This window comes from Centrocercus urophasianus, unplaced genomic scaffold (assembly GCF_019232065.1).
Source record: "Centrocercus urophasianus isolate 14NV4802_14NV808 unplaced genomic scaffold, USGS_Curo_1.0 seq_10, whole genome shotgun sequence".
Classification (NCBI taxonomy): Eukaryota; Metazoa; Chordata; class Aves; order Galliformes; family Phasianidae; genus Centrocercus; species Centrocercus urophasianus.
In genome coordinates, this window is record NW_024884142.1 from 3,546,908 (window position 1) to 3,568,788 (window position 21,881).

Consider the following 21,881-nt stretch of genomic DNA (forward strand, 5'->3'; position numbering starts at 1 on the left):
CAAATCCCACTGCATTTACACTGATATACATTTCTACTAATTACGTTATTATAACTGCTGTATAAAAGCAGACCATTGAACTAATGTACCTGGAAATGTCTTGATAATTTAATTATCTGCATTAAAACTGTCAGCATAACAGCATAACAGAGAAACTTATGAAGTCAAATTTATTAGAGTAATTTAGAAACTAAAATGTTTGAGACACACAGCTGAGTAAATATGGATATTTTTGCACTGAGTGCAGTAAGACATTATCTTAGAGTACTCTCAGATGCTCCACTGAAATAGAAGATCAGAGCAAGTGAACAGAAAATTTTGATTTAAAAATATATGGACGTTTCTCTATCACATGGATTGTAGAAAACAACAGTTAAATATCTATGTGATGATGGCTAAGGGCTTAAAGCACTGAGGTCTTGAAGTGCTCTCCAGCAGAGCACATGGGCTCACATTTATTCATGGAAGTTGGCCTGTTGGCACCACTGGGCTGGCTGCCTGTTCAGAAGTACGTGCACATTAACCCAAAGCCCACACAGGTGTATGTGCTTTGCTGGTCTGGGGTGAGGGAGCTCAGAGGACCAAGTTGCAGCTGAAACATCAGAAGTCACCCATGAAGTCCAGAAGGCTGCTTTGTGCAGTGGGCTAAGTCAGCTGTTCGTGCTGGTCCTTCTTAGCAATTATATTTACAGAGCAGTGAAATATGCTCTTCCCACTTCCAGGAAGAACCTCTAATCCCTCTGAGTGCTGTTTTCAGCAGGGAATAAGCAGCAGCAGCAGCAGCACCAAGCTATGTGAAAGCAGGGTTTATGTCAATGCTGGTCCCCTGCTCACCACAGCCTCAGGAAAAGCCTCTGCTATTCTGAAAGCTGGAGTTGTAAAGTGCTTTGGGAGTCCTGTGGAACAAAAGATGTCGAAGATAAATGCCGTAATTTATAATACATGTATGCCTAGCACCAATTTCTACAGTAGCCTTGAATTATCTACATGCAGGAAGTTTGCTTTCTTTTCCCTTGGATATCTCACTGTCCTCTTTCTCCCATTTACTGCTCCACATGCCAGCTGGTCCCTCAAGGCCTTAAGTCACGCGTGCAGTCAGGGAGCAATGCCCAAGGCCTCTGCTGCTGAGTCACCTCCTGCAGGGCTCAGTGCCCAGCTGCATGGTGCCTTCCTTCTGACACGGCTTTCAGCCGTTGCTTCAGCATTCCTTCCCAGCAGCATGCTTTACTGCCACTGTTCCTGTAAATAATTTCAATTGGAATCTGGACATTACATCTGATGCATTCGGATCAGGCTTTGTTTCCCTTGTATGAAATCTCTGTAGTAATTAAAACTAGTAATAACCTTGTGATGAAGTTTAGTTTCTCTAGAAGATGCCAGCAGGGCATCACAGGGCATCTTGATAGCTGAGCCAACCTTTGGCTGGGATAAAAAGGCTCTCATTGGCAGGGCAGAGTGTGGGACTATGCCAAACTCTTCAGAAGCTACAAAAAGAGGAATCTGTGCCCTCCTGGTCGGTAGATTTTTCTAACGTAGGTGAGCATCTACATTCAAGCAGTGTGGGAGGGAGCATTGCAGAAGGAAAATTTACAACTGCAGAATCATAGAATGGTTTGTGTTGGAAGGGACCTTAAAGATTATCCAGTTCCAACCCCCCTGCCTTGATTTCATGAATTAGAGTTGATTTTGTGAATTTTGGGGTCCTGCAGCACACAGTGCTTCAGGCAGTCCTGCCTGCTGGCATCTACGCTGCACATGTGGTGGTGTTGTCCACATTTGAACCCTGGTAGCTGTCCTTTATTTTCTAGCATGATAGCAACATGAAAAGAGAAGTGTTTAACACAGGAATTTATCTTGTTTTGCACACTATATAGTGGGTGTACTTTCTACCCACAGGTATTTAGCATTTGGTACCTTTGCAAAGTCTGAGGCTGCTCACAATCACAGTTAGGCTTTGGGGTAAATCCATGCGTTTCAAAGAAGTATGAAGTAAGATATTCCTAAATTATCTCGGGTATTTGGCAGTTGGAAGCAGTCTTTTCATGTCGGCGCTGTGTTGTACCAACAGTTTGCCCAGCTCCCCAGCTGATTCACCCCATGTTGGTAGCCAAACACAATCGTGTAGAGCTACTGTGACTCTCTGGTTGTGCTACTGGGGCATTCTCTGTATGCTGGAGATGAGAAACTGCATCTTTAGAAATTCAGACACCATGAAGACAGTGAAAAGATGGATTGCCAGGCCATTACGTTAAAGATCAGGAGACATAGATATCTTACTCGTTTTTGATGACTTATTTCCATCATGGCTTAGTTTTTATTGCAAAGCCATGTCTCACATTGTATTTCTGCTGCAGATGGTACTGCAGATTCTAGAGTAATGCTAACAATTAATAGCTAGGTGGAAATTGGATGCTTACACTTTTTAGATTCTCTCTCTAAGTTTTTAGGAATGAGGGGGTATGACTTAAAAATTAAAGTAGTTACTATTGGTTTTTTGTTCATTTCCAAAAGCGTCTCATTTTCATTAAGAGCTCACTGACTGATCCACCTAAATGGCTGGGTTGATTAGTTTATAAGGCCACACAATGTCTCACCTTCAGTAGAAGTAGTCCGGGTCTCTGATGATTCAGAAAGCTTACCCTTACATTAGTTGCTTTCTTTGCTGGAGTCAGGTTGGTTTAGGATGGACATTAGTACCATTTTTCACTCTCCTGCCTTCAGAAGGCTAAACTCCAACCTGATGTATGGCATCATCCTGATGTATGATAACATTCTGTTGTTCATGAAGAGCAGAGCAGTCCAGATGAGCGGGGAATTAAGTCCAGAGAAATGCTGTGTTGGTATGACATACAATTGGAAGGGCTGAGAAGGTGCAAATAGCAACTTGGCTGGATTCTGTACCTAAGAGATCATTTAGCCTTTGCTTGATTCTTCTCCAGCAATAAAAGTAGCTGCAGGCTTGGGATGATGAGAACATGGAAAGGCTGTAAAAGGATTGGGAGTGTCAGACTGAAAATGCAGTTGCCAACTGTCAACATGACATCACATTTTGGGTTGCTGTTGGTTTGCTTTTTTAAAATGCAGGGCATGGGATACTGCAGAAGTGAAATTGTGTCCTGTGATCTCTGGAACTTTTCCAGAGCTGTCAAAGGAGTTAGGTGTGTGGTCTCTCTTTATACTTTTTCATTGTTTCCTTTTGTTTTTTTCTTCTGCTGTCTCAGATGCTTGGTTTAAAGTGTTCATACTGGTCGTATCTGGGTCTTTTCCCTCAAAGCAATGTTTCAATAGTCACTCTCCTTTTTAAAGCTTGCTCACATCTGCAGTCCAGCACACCAGTGTTTTGGGGAGTGACATCCAAACGTTTTACTGAACGCTTTCCAAACTGTTGCCTCATCTTGGAATAAATAAAAAAATATTGCCCCCTCTAGCAAATTCCTTCTTGGTTAGATTTACTCACAAGTAAGGCTTCCTGTATGTTCTGATGATGAGCAAATTCAGAGGGGAGCAAATGCTGGGGATGGGGGGGCCTTGGTAGAAGTTGCTTAGACGGAGTTTTTCTCTCCTGTGCAGTGATGGATTTTCAGCTTCAGACTATGCATGGCCTAGAGAAGGAAGTACTCCCTTGGCTTTATGTAAGTCTTGGGCCTTGTTTCTGGGTTTCCCTTTGCCTCTCTGCCTCTCACTGCCCAGCTCTGAGTGCTCCTATTGTGAGGCGTCTGCCTGGCTGCTGAGTGCCCAGAGAGTGGATGCTGTGGTCTTTTCTGTATACGATAATGGTTATTTCCAAAAGATTCCTTCATATGCCCTCAGCCTGTATGAAACTCCCATTCATCTGGAGGTCTGGCTGAGAAGTGAAGAATCAGATCCTAATTGGCTTTGAGATGCTAAATGCAAGCACAGATACATGTACATGGGCATCCACACACAAAACTTAGTTTGTGTGGAGTAAGCCAGAACAAGGAAATTCAATTTTGAAGCCAAACATTACAGTCCATATAATACTTGTCCTATTTGATCATCTATTTTCCAACAGTGCATCAGCAGAATGAAGCAGTTCCTAACATAACACGCACTCAACAGAGAGAAATATTTATTAACATTTACATTTATGCAGCAAAAAAAAAGTTAAACAGGGGTGAAAACAAGGTAGAAATTTCTCACATATGTTAAAAAAGTTCAATTGTGTATGATGGAAATGAAGAAAATGCTAGTCTGTTAGGTACAGCTGTTAAGAATGGGGCTAAAGGAGTCCTTCAGGGAAGCGTGTGAATCCCACCGGTTACTTCATTTGCTGAAAATAATTATCCAAAGAACTTTTAACTTTATTTCCTCCACTAACTCTCTCTTACTGTGCTTTCTCTGATTCATTTGGCAATTAAGGCTGTAGCTGAATTACTGTCAGAGTGAGCAGAAGCTTTCTCATGGAAGTCAGTGGGAGCTGGAGCTTCACTTGATGTGGCTGGAACTGTAACTCCCTTTTTACATGCTCAACAGAGATTTGTTGGAGTTTACATCTCTGAATAGTATTAGTGTGGGCTGTTTTAAATAGCTAACGTGTGTAGTGTCTTCATCCAGCTTTCTTTAATAAATCCACTGTGATAAGCAGCAGAGATTAATGTGTGGCTTAAATTACATAACATCTAGGCATCACAACATAACATGCAGATAAAAACATGATTAGTTGGTTTTAATAATATGAATGTAGCAGTGTGATTATCTTTTAGTTTAGAGCTTATTTTCTGTTGTTGGTGGTCTTTAATTATTCTTTATTTTTTTTTAAACATGCCTTTTCTGTATAGAAAACATGTAGAAGAGTGCATGGAGAGTAAATCATCCAAGGACAGTCCTTCAAGATGCTGCTGGAGTGCCAGTTTGACTTTCTTCCCAGCAGATGACGTATGACAGGGACAAGGTAGGTCTGGTTGCTTATTTTCTATTCAAGAGGGATGTGCTAATATTGATGCCCTTCTAGGTCTGCTCTGTAAGCTGCAAAAAATTAGGATCCACTTTCCTCTGTGGCTTGCTCACATGAGGCTGGCAGAAGTAAGGGTGAAGCTCAGGTTGGGTCTGGTTTTGGGTGGGTGCCCAGAACTGCTGTGAGCTCAGAGCAACAGGCACCCTGTGTGGCATCCTTGAGAATAGAGCACTTTATTTATGTATTTACTTAAATGGTGACACAAAAGGAGCAAAGTAGGTACAGTCTTGTTTGGTGTACACATACTGCTGTGTAAAAGGTAATTAGAGCTTCTGGGCAGCAAGACCAACTGTAATGGGACTGTGTGAAAGCTCCCATACACTCGTGTCCTCCTTCTTACAGTTGCACATAGCAACTGCTGGCAGATAAGCTCAGGAACAGGTCAAGCGTAGAGCAATCACCCTGTGTCCCTCTCCACACCCAGCAGAGAGTGGTTCGGGGATACACTGAGCCAGAGGCAACAATATGAGCCCTGTGTTTCAAGCAAAAATCCAAAACACATGTTAGCAATCATCTCAGATTGCTAAATTTTCAAAACAAATTCAAAATTAGGTTTGGTTCTCATAACTGAAGTGTTACGTCTCTCTTCACTGTATGGTCCCGCTGAGGTGGAGCTGAGCAGCCTCCATCCAGCTACCCAGTGGGGTAGCTGCACTGTGCTCCCACCTGGAGCCCAAATGGGGCACCTGGAAGGGCAGAACAAACTACCAGTGGATGGTGGCAGTCAGGATTTCAGCCCATTTATGATGAGCAACCTTTTTCTTGACTTTAAAAATCCGTTGGAAAGGCCAGAGTAGGTCCTGAGTGCTGAAATGATTTGGCATGAACAGTATGCGTATTAGGTGGCCTTTTCTCTTGACCTTTTGATCAGGGTTAAGTGCAATATCTATTTATACCCCTGCTGTTGAGGCACCTTCCCCTGCTCTTGCAGGAATGGTGGCTGCCAAGCTGAGTAGACCCAGAATGGCTGAATGCAGAAAATAAACATAACTGCAGTCTTCTTATTTCTCTGCTACAGAGCTCAGGTTCTCAGCAGATGCATCACTTTGGCCATCAGAAAGTCTTATAAGTAACACTGTTTGGTTTAAAATAAAAATTTAAAATAAATAAATAAATAACCAAAAAAAGAAACAGCCAAGCATTCCCTTCCCTGAGTGCAGCGTTAAGCCTGTGAAGCTGCTGGGAAGCTCCAGGCCCCATGTAACTCCTGAGCCTGGCTCAAGGGGGAAGTGACACTGGCAGACCTTTAGCAGCACGTCCCTGCATGGCATTTGGCACACACCAACCTCAGCATGCCCTGGGTTTGGCGTGCAGAGCTGAGCTGTTCTTTTTCAGCACAGCAATGCCACGTCTCTCGGAGGGAAGGACATACAAAAGCGCACTCAGCAGCTGCTCCTACAAACATTTAAGCAGATGCACGGTGATTGAAAGCAGGACTGGAAGGAAGGCTTTCTGTCCCTTTACAACCTTCTCCTAAGAAGCAGGAGTTTTTTCCCTTTGAATCATCAGCCCTGATACCGATGCAGAGGGGAGTGTCGTGAACATGTATTCCCTGAATTCAGATGAGGTAATGGTTGGCATCGAGGCCTGCACTGCCAGCAAAATGAGCTCTCTGACAGTCAGACAAGGCCTGTTCGTTCCTGCCGGCCTGTGAACTAAAAAAATGCCATTCATAACCTGAATATGAGCTGGGGTCATTTTATCAAACCTAGATCAGTACATTTAATGAGCTTCTTTGTTCGGTGGCAGGGCCATGCGGGGCTGGGCCTTGCCCAGCTCCCAGTCAGCACTGGTCCATGCTGGGAAGTGCTGGTGGGAGTGGTGGCCTCACTCTCAGGGCTCTCAGGCTTACCTGTGGCTGCATTCCAAGCATGTGTGCAGAGAGGCCTGCAATTCAAAGCAGGGAGAGAGGAGAAGAGGGAGGGGTAGGGATAGTTAGCAGGTACACTGTGATGTGGGAGTATATAAAAGACTGATAAATCAAGCTGGTTTCAAAACAACATGTTACTAGCTTGGTGTTCATGCACAAAGTACATTGCCAGTGGTTAATTCTTAATCTCTGTCCTGTTTAGAGTGTTCAGGCTGGACTCCCCACTACCAGGCAGGCAAGGACATTTGTGGGTCCAGCAAGGTTCATCAGTGTGTAAAGACACCTGATGGGAGAGTACAGAAAATATAGGCAGGCTCTTCTTGTTGGCGCTCAGTGAGATGAGAAGCGGCAGTCACAGAGGGAAGGATGGGAAATTCCATGTAAAAGTACAAAAATATTTTTTTATGGTGAGAGTGGTCAGGCAGCAGAATGATTGCCCAGAGAGGTTGTGGAGCCTCCATCCTTGGCGATACTCAAAATCCATCTGGACGTGGCCTCAAGCAACCTGCCTAGCTGACCTGGCTATGAGCAGTAGGACCAGAGGATCTCCACAGGCCCCTTCCATGCTCAGTGGTTCTCTAATTACCATTCTGTAAGCAGTCATTGTGCCCACATACTCAAACAATTAGTCCTTACTTATCTTACCTTTAGTTGGCTAGGGGTATTTAGGATCTTGGAGCTAAAGCCACCTGGTTAACACTGATGGGCTCTTCCCTGAGGGAACAAGGCCCTGAAATGGAAGCTTATTTCTTCCTCTTTTTGCCCTGCCCATCATTGAAGTTTTTATGTTTTTCATCCTTGTGCGTGAAGGAGGGAGCGGCGGGTGAAGCTCTTGTAGTCCTGGCATAGTTCACTTTAATTCCAGGCCCTGGAGTTGTTCTGGTTTTGCCAGACATCTTTCCATCTTGCTCTGCAGGGTTGTCCTGATTCCACCAGACATCATTCTTGCCTGCCTTACTCCTCCTCCCCTCATACCTTTCAGGCTTTACTGCTTGCATATATTTCCCAGTATTGCCCTTGTGCCTCTCTACTACCAGTCTCCCTCTGCCCCTCTGGTGACGTATTATTTATCTGTTTGTGCTTAGCTGTCTCTCAAAACACATACACACTATGGCTGGAGATGCTACAAAATGTGTCACTTGCACAGTGCTGCTGGCACGACTGTTTTAGCACTGTGCTGTCTGATTCCCAGGCAAGTAAACACTAATTTTACTGTATGCTTCTGCTACCAAGAGCAGTGGGCTTGTGCTTTGGTGACAGCCTGCACAGCTGCTGGTCTGTCAGGGCAGTTTCTGGGAATCCATATACTGCTTCATAAATTCAGAATGTCCATCTCATTAGCATGGGCGTAGTCTTTTTACCTATGGCTTTGTATTGTCCCAGCAAATCCATCTTCTTTGCTGGGGCATGTTTTCCCTGGGACCTTCAGAAAGATTCTGTCTCATGATTCCCTTCCTTCCTTCTGTCCTGGGGTTAGACTGAATTTGAATTCCTTGGTTTCATGGGAATAATCCTTCTTTGGATTAAAAGAAGTCTTCAGTCTGAGATTTACTTTGTACTTTTGCATCTTATGAATTATATCAGAATAAGGTGCCGATGAGGAACTCTACCCCTAGCTGTTGGCAGCAGTAATTTCTACTTGTATTATGTAAATGGAAGCTTTCCACTGGAAATTGCCTATCCATTTCCAGTGAAGGGATTCCACATGGCTTACAAGGAAGGACCCAGCAAGGATTCGGGCTAGGACCATGCTCATTACACAGCCATCTGCCCTTTGTGAAAGGATTTTCTACACCAGCCACAGAAGGACTAAATGGTGCAGACAATACACAGTCCACTAAGGATTCTGCTCTGCCATATGAAGGATGCTGTCAGTTAGGCTTCTGCTGACCGTACTGGGTTAGAGCATGTCAAAGAGAACTCCTGACATCATGGGATCCAAAGCTACAATTCTGGATAAAAAAAAATTTAATGTTCTTCTTGGAGACACAAACTTAATGGAAAGTGACAGTTTTCCATGAGGTGTTTTAGTGAAAAGGCAGAGGTACATGGCACAGGCTGCAGAGGGGATTCCTCATCTCCTCTTCTGCTGCTGGGGCTGGAGATACAGTCTGGTATTGCCTTCAACCACTGCTTCTTGATCCTCCAGAACTTGAGCCCAAAGCTCATGCAACCTGGAGAGAAGGAGCAGAAGCTTTTTGGTGGTAGTATCCCATAGTACAGCTCAGAGAAACTGTTCTTCACACATAAATCTCAGTCACGTATATTGTGTACCCGTCCAATGTTGATGCCTTCATTTGCCTACAATACTGGAATTTTGTTGGGAAACAAATTAGAAAATACTTGTTTCTGTCCCTTTTGAAGGAGGAATGAACGTATAGGAGATAGATTTTGAACTGAAAAGCTCAAGCAGTGTTTATAATCATGTTTATAAATTTGGCAGCAAGCTGGACAGAGCAACATTTTGGAAACAGTTGTCTTCTATCATCCCCAGCATGCTTTTGGTTTTGGCTCTGCTTCAACTAGAAGTTTTTCCATCTAGCCTGGGATTTTTTTTAATATTTCTTTTTATTTTAAGAGACGTGATCAGCTAAGAGTTATTATATGTTGTGTTCTCAAAGTCTTTCTCCCTGTTAGGATAAGATTGTTAGACCTGACCCATTAAAAAACAATCAAATGATCCTTTCAGCATCTTATGCTGATTTATCTGCTTTTTTGCACCTCATTCAGTATGGGCAAAATAAATAAAGAAATAAATAGACTGTTCTGTTTTGCTTTCCTGTCTGAGGATCATTTGCCAGTGCTTTGTGGAGAGGCAGCTGAGGGCTTGAGGCCAAATTTGCAAAGCAGCAGATGCCTGCAGATACAGAAACCTAAAAGTTTTTCAAGTTTTCTGCCCAGCCCCCATGAAATAATCAGTATCAAAGCAAGATAGGGATTATCTATTTAGATAGCAACGTTCAGAGTTGCATGTTAGAGTTTTGGAAGTCTGTGCCGTGACGGTGCCTTTTGGGCGTATATCCAAGAAAAAAAGAAATAGAAAAGGAAGCTGAAGTCAAGAATGCACTCGGTACAACTTTTTATAGGAAAGAAAATGCCAGCAAGAGTATTAACAAATGCTCAAATATTTCACTGATATTATTCTTCCATATATGTCATTGGCCTGAGAATCGCAGCGAGTAGAAGAGGAGGTGGGCTGAGAAGTAGTCCTGCTAATAAAAATGTATAACTGAGCCTGCAGCCTCTGCTGGTATTTCTGGATATACCTGAATCCTTCTCCTTGAAACTAAAAGAAAATATCTGGCAAGCTGTTCTACTATCAGTTTGGTACAGCTTGTGTTATTAATGCACAGGCTGAAAGGGTGTCAGCTGCTGTATGTGTTTTTCTGCCTTTCTTTAACTTTATGCCTGTCTTGAAGAGTGCTATCACTTATTGTCACTTAGCAGTTGGTGTATTCTTTTTGAAAAATACATTTCAAATTAATGTGCATACGTGTACATCCAACCCCATCTGAAGGCAGGGAAGGTGAGACATTTTTTCCACTGTTTGTTACTCACATGAGCCTGGGAAGTAGTATGGATTTTTATGTAAGTCATGCATATGATTGCCTTAATAGATGGTCCTTCAGTGATTGACCTGGACTCTGTCTGGAAGGCTTCCACAGAACAGTGAGGAAACTGGGCAAGAAATGAGCAGCATCACGCATGAGACCATAAAGAGAAGTGAGGCGGCGGTGTTGGTGACTGGGAAAGACCTGCTGCCTTCTGGGCCAGCCTCAGCCAGGCTGCGGTGTCCAGCCCAGCCCCAAAGCAAACTTCTCTAATACTTGTCTTAAGAGGTTTAGAATCCCCACCCAACACCAGCCTTTGTGCCATCCCAGGTGGCTTGAACATAGTTATTTAAGTGAGGTGATTTGCTGATAGTAATACAGATGTAATTCAAGTGGTGAGGAAAGCACCAGGCTTCCTGTTTTACTGCTTGCTAGAAATCCAGGGAGACAGCACACTTTGGCTACAGTGGGGAGAGTGTGCAGAGCTCTTTGCAAACAGCTATGTTAAGCCAAGGTGCGTCTCTTACCCAGAGATACTCTACTTGAATGCTGTCAGCACACACTCCAAAAGGTAATCAGCTTTCCTGGAAAAAGAAAACAACCAAACATGTAACCAATGAATCAGCTGTCCCAGGCCGCCTCTTACAAAATCTCTGATGCTTTTAGGATTTGCCAAAGGGGAAAGAAGTCATTAATTTCTGTCCATTTGGACTCAAAAGCAAAACGTAAGAAGAAAATTGAAGTGAAGGAAGCTAGGGGTGGAGCTGGACTGCTGCTTCTGAGTCTTCTGTATTCCCAGAATAGCATTTGGTTTTCCAAGAGGGAAACTGAAGGGGAATGTCTTCTTCATTAGGTTGATGTGACCAGGGCAGGTCTGTCTTCTCTCCGTTGTCAAGCTCCCTCTTCTCTTTCTCCCTGCTCTGCTATAAAAGAACAGTGTGCACAGTGACCACTGGGCTTTTGCAACATGGCATTCCCTAACAGCAATTTGATTTTGCACTGCCAACAGGAGCAGATGGCTTTAATCATGGAAGAAAAATGCTTTCTCAGGCAAATGTATTCCAAGTTTACTGTACAACTGGGCTGTGTTTTATCTCTGTTGAAAGGTCACCTAGAGGTATTTTTAACAATCTGCAAAGGTAATTCCCAAAAGCCAGTGAAGATAAAATGAGGCCAATTTTAAACCAACGAAAAGCTTATTGAGAGAGAAATGGATAAGAGTGCAACAAAGGAAGGCTGTAGAAAATGTTAGCTCATTTGGGACAGAAGTACAAAAGAACAGTGTTAAGTGGATTTGGGACCATTTGGCTGTGATGTCCTTGATGCTCAATGAAATGAGACGTGGAGAAGACTCCCCAAAGTGTCCTAATTATTTTTCATTCATTTATCACTGAATATGTTGCTCTGGACTCTTATCTTACTCTCATTTCTCTTCCCTCACACCCACTGTGGTCTTTCCTGATCTTTTGCTCCTTGAATTGATGCTCCCATTTTTAGGGAAAGACATTTAGGTAACTCACTGCCCGCAGTCCTTCTAATGGTCATTAGGACAAGCCAAAGAGTCAAGTGAGTGCTGCCAGGCCACTCTTTCTCTTGCACATCCAATTAGCTGCTCTAGCTTCGACTGGACCTTAATGGATAATCTTAGCAGTACTGTTCAGATTCCTTAGGACTGCATTATTCCTGTTGGCACGCTTACGATGAGCCAGGAGTTTGATTTGCATGCATGCACCAAATGCAGGTGTCTGCAGCTGTGTAAGCTCATCTTTTGGAGATGTACATCAAATAATAAAATAAATGATGACAGATACAGTTGTTCATCACTCTTATTCTTAAGTCTCACTATACAGTTACAGCGCTCTCTCCTTTGTATTCTTCTACTCTCTGGGAAAAATATAAAAAAGATGGTTGTGAAAGGCAGTTTCAACATTATAATCCCTTCTAAAAAATATACGGGTAGATAGATGACATGCCAGAATAATCCAATCATCTCAAACCTAATTTGTTCTGCAGTTTCTTTAAATATCCTAATTCCCTGACATTCTCACTTGTATTTTGTACTTGCATATGCTTTGTTTAACTTACATGCTTGGTGAAGCACATTGTTTCAATTAAGCCTCAGCAAGATTTGGAAACAATAGGAGAAGACCCAAGGGACTTGCTATCTCCAAAGCACGGCAGTGATGCAGTCTGTGCTTCCTTCACAAAGTCCTTAGACATTCCTAATAATTCACCCAAGAGCAGTGAGTTATCAGTTTTGTCTCTCATGAATTTTGATTTCAGAGCAATGTGTAACCTCAAAGGTGTTCATAAATGCATTTTGAGTATGCTAAGTGCTCCTCCTTTAGCTGTGTTACTTCTTCCAGAGGCTCTGTAATACTTACAGGTTTTTCTGTGACAAACACCTTGTCCTGCTCCTGTTAATGAGCAAAACTACACTGAATCTTGTGGGAGTAATTTTTGCAAAACACTTTCAGATGTGAAACAGAAGAAAACGTGTCGGAGCTCAACACAGCCGTTCACAGCCTTTCCAATGGCTTTGGACTACCCTTGTAAGTAGGTGGCCATTGCAGAACGCATCTAAGAATCACAAAATAGCCAGAAAGAAAGACAATGAGGAAAGAGACTTGAGGGACCAGTGTAACTCCCAGAGTGGCAACGAAATGGGGGCAGGCATGCTGATGAGCTGTAAGATACAATGTCACTCTGAGCACAAAGTAAAAAGAAGACCTAGAAGACTTCCTAGCGAGAGGAAGAGAACAGGAACAGCGAGCAAGAGAGAGTGCGAGCGTGTGAGAGAAAGGAGAGAACCAGCACACTGTGGTGTTGAAACAGAATGGGTGTTAATCGGAGAATCACAGAATTGTAGGGGTTGGAAGGGACCTCTAGAGATCATCGAGTCCAACCCCCTGCCAAAGCAGGTTCCCTACAGCAGGTCACACAGGTAGGCATCCAGGCAGGTCTTGAACATCTCCAGAGAAGGAGACTCCACAACCCCCCTGGGCAGCCTGTTCCAGTGCTCCGTCACCTCACTGTAAAGAAGTTCTTGTGCACATTCGTGCGGAACTTCCTATGCACAACTGATGTCTGTTTCCCCTTGTCCTGTCTCCACTCACCACAGAAAAGAGACTGGCCTCACCATTATGGTCCCCACACCTGAGATATTTATAAACCTGGATTAGATCCCTGGATTAGATAATTGTTTAATAACAAATTGCTGCCCTTTATTAAAAACTGTTGAATGGGTTTCTACTGGTGGCATTAAGTCCTTTCAGTTTTTCACTGTCACACTGTCACATGCCATTGTAGAAATGGTCGGGTTGTAACTGACCGTGATTACCACCTCAGTTCCACGGAGATGCAGCCTGGTGTCCTCTGGCACATTTGCAGATGTACCCATTGACAGACTAGTTATGTGCAGAAGAAAGCACTGTTCAGAGACAAAGGGAAAATACCAAGGAATGTTATCAACCCTTCTCCATTTTACAAGTCCTTGTTGGTTGCTACAGTCTGACTTTTGCCTTTGACGTATTCCTACTTTTCACCCCATATCGATGCACAAGGCAAAATCTCTCAAGGAGGTTTTAAAGTTATTTGGAAAGACACGATAAACCCTTTCATCCTCCAAATTTTCATGGTGAGCTAAAGTGTAAAGCCTGTATGTCCAAAGCATGCTGCACTTGTACTGACAGTAGACTAAAGTTACTTTCTGAAATCATTTTTATAACTTGATGTTTGGAAGTTTTTATCATTTTGTTATTGAACTATTCCAAGATAAACTGAATTTGTGAATGAAATTTTTTTAAATGTCATTTTAATATTTACTGCAGTATGTGTACTTACCATTGTCAGAGTGTTTATAGCATGGGTATCCAACCTTTTGGCTTGGATGGGCAACATTTACAGCAGTTGCTCCAAAAGTAATGCTGCAGAACGGGCTGGGCCAGGCCGCCTGTGGGCTGCAGATTGGACATGGCTGGTTTATAGTATGGAGGAAGGAGCATCCTAAAAGCGAGTACAGTGATTTATAAGTCATTGCAAGCTGACACCACTGAAAGCTGAAGCCCTTCATCTCTAGAGGAGCTGCAGCTTTGGCAGTAGCTGCCAGACTGTCCCAAGACTGGGCCTCAGCATGACCCATCTTAGAAGTGTTGCCTCGATGACTGCGAAATCTCCTTCAGCATTCTATTCTGCGCTTCGGAGACTGTGTGGGAAGGTAACAGATAGTAATGCATGTTAAACTAATTCAAAATTCACTTATTCATAGGCACTGGGCTGATGATGCTCATTTCATATTGATTTGTGGAATCAAACTCTCTAACCCACGTAAGGTTAAAAGAGCAGATACATCTTTATTTCAGCGTTGTGCCACACGCTGGGTGCAAGGAGGATCGCTCCTCCTAGCTTGCACACCAGAGAGTGAGGTCTCGATACATTCATTAGCCAAGCCGTCCATATTCAGTAGTATTACCCAAAACTCATTGACATATTCATTACTTTTCCGGGAATTCATTTACATACTGTCCCCTCTCCCCAGGACATGCACTGTAGCTTCCATTGGATGAAGGCTCGTCTTCCTCCCCATTTGGTGGTTGGTGGTCGTTTGGGATGAAGTCAGTTGTCTACCTCACCACGTCCTTCCGACCTTTGTCCCAGTTCTGGGCTCTTCTCTTGCCCTGCATGTCTCAGCAATTTCCTATTCTGCTTATCTTCCCTTTTTTCGTTGCTCTCTTAGGGGCCCCTCTTCCACTGTCTGGAGAGGGCTCCCTTTTTAGAATATGCCTGGGCTGACAAACGGTTAGACTAAGCAATAAGTTTTTCTTGAGTTAGCAAAAGGTTAAACTAAGCGATGCTATTTGCGACCTCTTTTGAGTTAGCATAACCAGGTGATGTTATGGACCCCTTACATCTTGTATTCTTCAGCTTACTATCTCAATATGGGACAATCGTATGATGTTAATGACTTTAAACTGCAGCAGCACTCCTGGTTGCCTGCTGAACCAGAGAGCTCTCTGCTTCTGCCATCTCAGCCATCCTGTCCCTGATGCTGGCTTGCTTGAGCTTTACCCACAGCTCCAAATTTTTACCCCATAGTCTTTATCCATTGCTTAGATATCAAAGCAGCTGTTTCCTTCAAGAAGCAATTAATCACAGCAGTGTTTGTGTTTTGAATTCAGCTAGTACAAGCAGAAGGACAGTTCTCTTCTGCTGCGGCTGTCTGGGGGGCAGCCAGCTGTTCAGTGTGACCTGAAGTTCCACAGTATGGGATTGTTTCAGACAGGTGAGGGATCATCTTAGCTGATGCCATTTAGCAGCTCACTGCCTAAACTCTACCCATCTTGATGTTTGTGTGCTAGTGCAGGGGAAATACAGGCAATTTATGCATGAAGAGACCAAGTGGCTTTTATGTTGAAAGAAAGTGTATTGGAACAAGAAAATGCACGGCCTCACCAGAGGAACAAGAATAGCAAGTTCAAGGATTTAGAAGATGTGTTAATGAGTGTGTAGATAATGAGTGAAATTCTAACTCTGAAGCCAATGGAAAACATTCGTTGACCTAAGTGAAGCCAGGATGTTGCCCAAGGTCTCTGCATAGCATTGAGGATAACTGTGTCATCCGAAAGAAAAAAAGACAGACACTTACAATATTGGTAGATTCCAGACTTCTTTTTTTTTTTCTTTTTTCTCTTTGATACCACTGTAACTGTGTTTTCTTTTCAACATGCTGTAGTATTTCAAGTATTTCTCATGTTCGTTGTTTTTATAATAGAAAAAATCAAAACTTTTACTCAAAGGCCACAGCGCTCGTGGGCAATTCTACTTAATTAGTGTGTGTGTGTAAGAGCAAGTGCTCTTTTGCTAAAAGAATTTCATTTTCAAGCTTCTAAGGAGGTATAGTAAATGTTTCTTAAAAGATACACTTCATCTTAACCCTGTTAATGTTTAGGAATATAACTTTCTTCTCTTGATGGAATAAAAGAACAGTCAAGCCCCGTAATGCTGATGAGATGACTGCGATTCTGATGGCAAGAAGCAGCAAGTTATATTGCCTTGTTTTTCATTGGTACTGCTCTTACTGACAGCAGAGGTATTGGCAGAACTCTATTTTTCTTCTGGCTCCACTGTTTCACAGATGGGAAACCACTGCTGTAATAAAGAAGCGCTCAGTAGTTTCTATCAGAACATTATTTAATACTACATTATTTAATTCTAACATAGACAGTGGCACAGCAAAGAAAACACAACTAGCTACAGTTGATGATAAGCTTTCCTAAATACTTGCACAGTTGAATTCTGGATAAATTTAGTTGGAACAGACTGTTTTTGCAATCCATCTGCTGTATCAGTATGATTGCTGCAAGTAGTAGGAAGTACTATGTTGGGTTAATGTGGCTGCACCATTTCTGTGCCACAACCTCCAGCACTGCTGCTTCAGGGGTTTCCAGGGCTGGCCCAGAGTTTTGAAGAAAGTGTGCTGAGAGCCTGGTTCCTCAGTAAGAAGGCCAAATTTTAAACAAAACAAAGCACAAAACACTCTCAGCAGCTGCTGCTAACTTCCATTCTTTCACTTCCTCATCCTCAAGGGCTGTGAAACCATCACTCAGTGTAACAAATGGCCTTTGCAGATGGCCAGCGCCTTTGAAAAGCAGATCTCAGAGTCCCTTACAAAATTCCCTTTCCTTTCATCACTGTGCGCTCAGGCTACTGCTGGTTTTTTTATGCTTTTAGATAGCTCTTGCCTTCTCTCCTGTGAGCATTATCACCCTGCTCAAATCATCTGCCTGCTATGCTGCTTCTGGCTCTTGGGGCATTAGACAAATGAGGCTGATACTCTCCTCCTTGTAGGCTCTGTCTGGTCTTAAACATCCCTCTAACAAGTTCTAGCATTGGTTGTACTGTAGCTGCATGTTTTTATATCCTCCAGATAACCTCTCTCCTAGAGATGTAAATCTAGAGTAGCCTCTTTGGTCCTTCATTAACCTAGTGTAGTCTAATTGCTGGTTGGACTACAATGGTACCCTGGGTCACAGGCCAGAACCAGCTGGCTCCCTTTGCCTGCTCCCTGAGTGATTTATCTGTTGCTTGAGTGGCACAAGCTGCACTAACAGCCAGGTGTTCTCCCTGCACCTGCAGGTGGCCCAGCAACCAGGAATGTGGCCTCTGGGGCAGCCGCAGCGTGGGAAGTGGTGATGTGTGGCAGGGAGAACATCTACAGTCTGGTTAGGAGCATACAGTTAACTGTTATGGCAGCAGCTGCAAATGATGAAACACGCTGCTTTAAGTTTCAACTTTCCCTTAAACTCGGTCTGCTCTATTTTTGCAATGATACTCTTTCTTGTGGGAAGCCTTTTGAAGATGAGAGGTTGGCTATATCCCTAATGATGAGGCCATGAGACGGTATCTCAAGCATGAAGCTGTGGTTGATGTGATGAACTTCTGACCTACAAAGCTGTGTTTACTCGCAGGCAGGCTGCAGACACAGATTCTAAAGCTCTGCTTTACACTCAAACCATGGCGTAACACTGTCAGGGTTAAGTGGGGCAACCGCTGTGCCATAATTGTCTGTAATTGATAACTGTAGTTATCTATAATTATCAAGGTTCCACCCACCACCCAATCTGCATATCAGAAGCACAGCTGACACATCTGCATGAGCTGAGTATCAGGTAGACATGCTAATTCCTTGGCAGAAAATAATTTATTTGCTATGCTAACAACAAAAGCCTGCTGTATAATACCAAAAAAACTCTTTGTGAGGAGAGGGGCCTTTTTAAGTTACGGTATACAAAGATCAGATATGGGAAGTCTTGTCCTTCTGTGGTAGTACTCAGACTATCACACTCAGACTTGGACTCAGAGGTCTTTTCAAGGTAAATAGAACTTTTCAGCATGTGCCACTCCTGACGTTCTGCTCTGCAGATGTTCCTATCTGTGTTGGAAGCGTCCTCCCCTGCTGAAGGTCACTGCAGTGCAATTGTGCTCCGAAATAAATGTGTCTCCTCAGGAAAATGTCGCTGTGACAGTAACTGACCCTTGGATTGTCCCACTAAAAAGCTACTAGAAACTTCATGAACTTACGTCAAACTTTGATTTCTGCACATGTGCACTACTGTCCTTTGGCACTGTAAGCCACAGAGACACAAAGAGCTTCATCGGGCACTTCTGAGTGCATTAGCTGCCTGCCACGCTACTCCTTCAGGAACTCTTTCCCAGAGTCCCAAACTGCAAATCAATTCAGAGAGGCAATGTTAAAAAAACAACAAATCACCAGGTAAAGCTTCCTCCTTCCGTGAGCAGACAGCATTCAGATTTCTAGGCACCTCTCCGTACTTCCAGCACTCAGAGAGAGGCACGGCTGGGCTCAGGGCTGGGAGAAGGGGACTGCTAGTAGGTAAAGGATGTGCCTCATTTGCAGAGGGAGCCAGTGCTCATTTCTTGACATGTGAAACCACTGAGATATCTGAACTTGCAAGTATCAGCCTAGATTGAGGAAAATGCTGTAGGTTATTTTCAGACATTTTTATTTCTCCTCAGCTGTATGAAGGCTGATTTAAATGAACTATAGCTTTTCTGGGTTAGCAAACTTTGATTCCGCAAATGAATAGGGGAACTTTTTTTCAGTTATTGATATTAAGAAAGCATGAGTACAAGTAACCCAGAAACAGTCTTGTGTTAACAAAAGTGTTACATCATGGTGTCATATTTTAGCTGCTTTTCTAGCCCTGACTTTCTGAACCATCTGTTACAAGTTAAAAGGTTTGGAATGTAACTGTAGTAACAGATAATTCATATTGTTAACAGCAATCAACTGAAACAAAAAGGAGAGATGATTGGAACATTACTTTAGAGATCCAAATTGATGTTGTTTAATTCAATAAAGTAAAATCCACTAACCACAAAACTCATTGTGATACATTCTTCTCTCTTACACAAGAAATCACTGAATGCTTGGATTCATCTGTTTTCTTCTAGCAGGATCCATTTTGGAGAAGAAGGGTGGTCAGATTTGGTAGTTCAGCATATCAAGGACTGCACTGTGAGTCACGAACAGGAAAGCTTTTCTCCCACCTAGCATATTTTAGTGGGTTTTTTTTTGTTTGTTTGTTTGTTTCCTCATGTTAACGCTTTGCTTTTACTCCAATCCCCTCTTACCATCAATCCAATCCGTGCTCTCAGCCCAGGTATTTTCACATCCACAGGACAGGAGAATTGCTCCTATCACTTTCACCAGCCTTTGTGGTATTGGTGACATCACTTGATCTCACTGTTCCTCAGTTTCCCCAGCCCCAAACAGCACAGCGTTTTCATTATAAAGCAGTATGAACCATGCTCATGGACTACACAAGATTATCAGGCCACGGTGTGCAGCTTTTCCCTTATTCAAACATGCACAGAAAATGCTGAAGGAGAACAGCACCTCATTTTTCATATGCAACCTAATAATAACTCAGTGCACGCAGTCAAGAATTAATGGCTACAGTATAACTCCATACATATTTTAGCCACAGATAGATTGAGAATGGAACAAAAGATGGAACAAAATGGAATCTCAAAAATCTGCATAGAACAGCCTTCATGCTGTACTGTTTGGCGTCTTACAGGCATTGGACTCTTGTTTTTTTTAAGAAAATGAATCATGGAGGAGCAGGAAGGAGAATGCAACCTGGTATCTATCTTATTTACATGAGCCTAGCTATTCTGCTATTACGTTATTTTTGAGTATGATTATATTCAAACAGAACTATATGAATATGATAATTCAAAAATAATACTTTATGTTTGGTAAAACACTGACATGCACTCTCAAGACAGAATTAAAATTTTCTGTCTAGACGTAGATTTTGAAACACTTCACCAGCCTGGGTAATAAGGAACACCACCATCTCAAAACTCCTTCCCTCTCAGCATGTATGGATGGAAGAGTTAAGCGCTGTGCTTGTAAGGGATCTGGAATCCTTTTGCAGCTGCTTATCACTAGTTGGTATGTCTAGGACCTTCTACTCTTACTGTTGTAAGAAGTGGACGATCTGCTCCCAGACTGCCAAGGTCTTTTTGCTATTTGGGAAGAACAGTTCATTCTATCTCTCTTGGTAGTTTGCTCTGGCTGTCATGACTGCAAGCTGAGTTGAGTCCTTCAGAATTATTACTATATTTAGCCTCACAAATCTTCTCTGAAGTAGCAAAAGAGGAGAATTAATGCTTAAAGAGAAGGAAGTGTCTTCCCTGAGGTGTGCCAGTGGCATGGAGGAACTGGTATCTTTCGCAGGGAGTAGGGCTGAAGTTATTGAACTGTGCTCTCTTCTCCATTTTACAGGAAACACTGCAATCATTCTCTAAATGCTCTTTTATTTCTTTTTTTTCCTTTTCTCTCTCTCTCTTTCTTTCTTTCTTTCTTTCTTTCTTTTTTTTTTTTTTTAATGAGGGAAAGAGACAGTAGAGAGATATTTTTTTTTTCCCCACTCAATAGTTCCACATCAACCTATCCAGTTGTAGAAAACCGCTTTGTGATGTTAAATGACATTCACATTATTCTTCTCAGTATCTTTGTTGTCTGCAGGGTATAACAAGCAGTGAAGCTCATGGGAAATGCATCAGTTCTCATTCCGAGTCTGGCTAACAAAGATACGAACACTTAATTAAGATTTCTTTCATCTCATGAAAATAGCTCTGAAGATCTGAGCCTGACATGAGAGCTGCCAGCAAGACTAGCAAAAGCAAAGTTTCCAGCTGTGGAAGATCTTCATTCAAGAACTTGCCCTCACAAACCACATTTCTTTAAATTGTGAGTGGGATCTAGGTGCTTCTAAGTGGATGACCTAACTCAAGCAAGAAACTCTTCTGACCCACTCTGGTCCTCTCAATTCCTCTCTTGCACATGGAGAGACCTACAGGAGGGAGAGCCTCTTTGCTCGGCAAGGAACGATGGAATCAGTTCAGTTGTGAATGCTGCAGAAACAGTTGGCTCAGGCTTCCCAACATGCCATCTGTGAGAAAACAGATATTTTAGGTGACTGATTCAAAAAAATGCACATTCTTTTAATATTTATTTACATACTTACATTTATATTGATTAAAATCAGTCCGGTTTAGTTACATTGAATTAGTCTGTTGATAATTAAGCATCTGTGAACAGGGAACATTAGGAGCACTGAAGAAACAAACAATAGTTTATAACAGGATCATTACAGCAGTCTTAGCAGCACTTACAACATGTTTATTCAAAAATGAAATATGCCCTAAGGAAGAAAAACGTCGATTATGGAACATGAGGGATTTAAAATAAAAAAGGTCAGTTTTAAAGCCTTTAAGTAAATCATTTCAAACAACTCAGCAACAGTTCATGTTTAAAAATAGACTAAGTAGCTCAAACAATAAAATGTGTTAATTGTAGGATCTGGAATGCATCAGCGGGAGAACTAGTCACCCTTGTTAACTTCTCATTGTTCAGAGCGAACCACCATACTGACAGATAAGGTACCTCTCG

General features: G+C 42.6%; 1 long non-coding RNA gene across 3 annotated transcripts; it reads left to right on the plus strand.

The window, feature by feature from the left end:
- The first annotated feature begins 1,457 nt into the window (after positions 1–1,457).
- Positions 1,458–21,697, plus strand: LOC122164514. 3 transcript variants are annotated; one of them, XR_006170242.1, is made up of 5 exons: positions 1,458–1,536; positions 3,571–3,632; positions 4,800–4,912; positions 19,373–19,433; positions 20,955–21,697. It is a non-coding gene; the product is annotated as an uncharacterized LOC122164514 (long non-coding RNA). The 3 variants fall into 3 exon arrangements; XR_006170236.1 differs by lacking the exon at positions 3,571–3,632 and having other exon boundaries at positions 1,468–1,536; XR_006170241.1 differs by lacking the exons at positions 3,571–3,632; positions 19,373–19,433 and having other exon boundaries at positions 1,468–1,536.
- Positions 21,698–21,881: the final 184 nt, after the last annotated feature.